This window comes from Austrofundulus limnaeus, unplaced genomic scaffold (genome assembly GCF_001266775.1).
Source record: "Austrofundulus limnaeus strain Quisiro unplaced genomic scaffold, Austrofundulus_limnaeus-1.0 Scaffold386, whole genome shotgun sequence".
Taxonomy (NCBI): Eukaryota; Metazoa; Chordata; class Actinopteri; order Cyprinodontiformes; family Rivulidae; genus Austrofundulus; species Austrofundulus limnaeus.
In genome coordinates this window covers 304,478-307,999 of record NW_013952788.1, presented here as the reverse complement: position 1 = coordinate 307,999, position 3,522 = coordinate 304,478, and the positions used below count along the sequence as shown (strand labels likewise).

General features: G+C 36.0%; 1 long non-coding RNA gene across 2 annotated transcripts in view; it reads right to left on the bottom strand.

Moving 5' to 3' along the window:
• Window positions 1–1,043: 1,043 nt before the first annotated feature.
• Window positions 1,044–3,522, bottom strand: part of LOC106528500 (uncharacterized) — a 65,225-nt gene continuing 62,746 nt past the window's right edge. For both annotated transcript variants that reach the window (XR_001311509.1, XR_001311510.1), the window contains exon 3: window positions 1,044–1,203. This is a non-coding gene — a long non-coding RNA (uncharacterized LOC106528500). The remainder of the gene's footprint in view (window positions 1,204–3,522) is intronic.

Genomic DNA, 3,522 nt, shown 5'->3' with positions numbered 1-3,522 from the left:
ATGCATATCTATATAATAAAATTAATTATAATTTCTCTATAAAGCATGCACACATATACCCATACATACATATAGATATATACATTCATACATGCATACATTCATGCATATTGTAGATATATACACAGACATATTTACACATACCCTTAAATACGCTTTCTCATAACTGGAGTCACCTGTGTATGGAGGTCAAGGGTCACTGAACTTACCAAACCAAATTTGAGTTCCAATAATTAGTTCTAAAGGTTTTGAAATCAATAAAATGACAACAGTGCCCAAATTTATGCACCTGCCTAATTTTATTTAACCAGTTACTGCACACTTTCTGTAAATTATATGAACTTTATTTCACTTTTCAAATATTACTGGGTTTTTCCCGTATATGATATACAGTATATTACAAATTTTTTTTCCAAACACTCAATGATTTATATTGTAAAGTTAAATTAGAAAAACTAAAAGGCTGCCCAAACTTTCACACCCCACTGTATATACAAAAGCTACAAAATATACACATTGTACACACTATAATCATTGTGGGCTTGAAAATATGGTGATCTTTTCATTTCCACAAATGTTCCATGCCTTGCTCTACAGCTTCTTTTCTTATTTACTTCCTACTACAGTAAAACAAAACATAACTGTCAGCTTAAATTATGAATGTAAATTGTCAACCCCCCACAATGGCTAGCTGGTTAGCCATCACATGTTTGGATCTAAAACCACCTGCCTGGATCTAAAAGTCCCCCAATATGTCAGCCCCCACTGTCTACAACCTATGCTGGAGTCTCTCACTTTGACTGTGGGACCTCCAGTCCGTACCCTGCACAGTACACTATTTAAGCCACTTGTTTATGCTTTGCCTGTAGAATAGTTGACTTTTCAGTACTAAACTTACAACTTTACATGGAGTGAATAAATCAAAGGCTACTTTTAAAATTAATAATTCCTAACATTGATAACTATTTGTTTAAGTTTGTTTTGTCCTAAATGCTTTGTTATTTTTTTGCTGCTCATAATACTTATTTCTCAAACCTCTTCTTTTTCTTTTGTGGCATTTTCTGTCTTTTCACTTCTTGTTGGCCAAAACTCTTCTCATGTGCATAACTGCAAGACAATAAGATCCATTTATGTGGTACTCACTGGATGCACACATGCAACGGCACTCCACATCTGCTCTGCAGCACAGCATTCAGTGGACTCCTGTAGATGGAGAAAGAAATTAAAAATTTACTGAAGACGGCCAAATTAACATGCTTTAGAGCAGAGGTAGAAAAATTATTTTACCAGCTAAACAGACTCTTATTATGATGTGTCCACACTGATCTATAAATCCTCCTGAATAATCTATTTCATTGTAAGTGCCTCCTTGAATTTCCAAAATAAATGAGTGCATTATGACATTCAGAAGTTTAATAATTCCCTTAGAACCAGCCTGTAATTAGGGAGCCCGCGAGAGGATATGGGGGGACTTTTTTCTTTTGCGTTCCCACGCAATACTGATTGCATTACCTCGCAATACATTTTGTGTTCCCTTGCAAAAGCCATTTATCACTGTTGTGCCTCCCAGTTTATTAACAAAGTCCCATGCTCACTATTAGCGAGTTAGCCTACTACTTTAATTCAGCTTCAGAATGAACATATCACAAAGCCACGCATGGAAGCATGTAATACGCCGATATTTTAACACAGTGCAGCCATGCAACATCAGTGTCAATTTCACAAACTTGTGGCGACACATCTTGTTTTGATAACTGGGAATTTCATAAAAAAAATCTGATTTAATTCAGTTCATAGAAAACAAACCTTTGCATGGGAATGCAAAACAATATTGCGAGGGAATGCAAACTTTGCGAGGTAATGCAAAAAGTTTTGCGAGGTAACGCAATAGTATTGCATAGGAAGGCAAAAGAAAAAATATCCCCATGTCCCCTCACAGGCTCCTTATGTATTCATATATCAGTCTTTGTTCATTTACATAGTAAAAATATTATTTTATCAAGTGAAGAAAAATATATTATGATGGTAAGTATAGGGTGCCAAATCCTTTGTTTAACACCTGACAAGGGAACTTTGATGCATGTTGCATTGACTGGTTCTTTTCATTTGGCCATCTCTCAAAGATCTTTGTACATATGTGCTTCAGATAAATTGTATAAAAACACAGAACAAATTACTTAAAATGACTTTTTTACACTTTGATTAAAAACAAGTTAGTGAATAAGCACATGCTTTAAAGACTTGAAAATCTTTTTTCCCAGAGTAATCTGGCCATTGATCTTTGCTGAGCTCATAAAATTGACCATTTTGCATTGGTGGTCAATAATTGGGCCACTTAAGCCACTTACTCAGCAGCAAAAACACCATTGCTACAAACAAGTATGAAGTTAAGTCCATTTCATTATAGGGACATCTTTGTGAGTGTGTGCGAAGTGGGGTTGGGGTCAGTGTTCATGTATTTTTAACCCATTAATTCATTAACATTATTGCAGGTTAATTTTAATAAGTAATTGTGTTACATTATCTTTAATGTTTGTTGTCAAAAACATATTCTATAGAAGATTTATCCTTAAATCAAATCTGACAAAGAGAACACTCAAAGATGGAGGAAAACACACAACGCACGCACGCACGCACGCACACACACACACACACACACACACACACAGTCAAGTGGTGGAAAGGGAAACCTGAGCCCGAGCAGGAGAGGGTTAACAGAAGTCCAAGAATAGTGGCAATCGATGGATGGGTAGATGGGTAGCTGGATGCCAAGAGAGAGGAAGGGAGGTATGAGAAGGGAGAGATGAGTGGTCTCCTGGGTGGAGTGGTGATAGTCTTGCTGTGTGTCTGTGAGACAAAGTCTTTTCCAAATTGAGAAGATAGCGGTAGGAGGAGAAAAGATGGAGGAAAAGCAGAGAAAAAAAAGAAATAAAACGGGTAAGGGGCTAGGGGTGAGGATGGGAGAGAGATAATCTTGGACCACATTTATAGACGCAATTAATGCAGAATGAAAACTGTGTTCAGTGTTCGACAACGACACCAGGAAACAAGTGGAATTCTTTATTTAGAGCTGCGCGATCCAGTGACCATATTACATAAAATAGAAAAAATGTTTAAGTTAATATTTTAGTGTTGAATAAATGATATGAGACAGTAGAAACGGTTTGTCAATTCAAGCAAAAAACATCTTTAATGTTCTAAACAAAGCAAAAAAAGAGGAAAGGTTATTGATTGTTTTTTATCTTTAACTAGGTCTTTGATGTCATTTTGTGACAGTGTTACAGTGCTACAGTGTACCTATGCCATACAGGCAAATTTTAAACTTATATTAATGTTCAAAGCATCATTTTGAAAATGAATGTGTCCACAGTAAAACAAAGAAATGTAGTATATAGGAATAAGGAAATATACAGGGAATGTAACTTTGATCACAGGTGGCACACATAACCACATAACTACACTTTTACTTTTAACACGCACACACACACACGCACACACACACACACACACACACACACACAC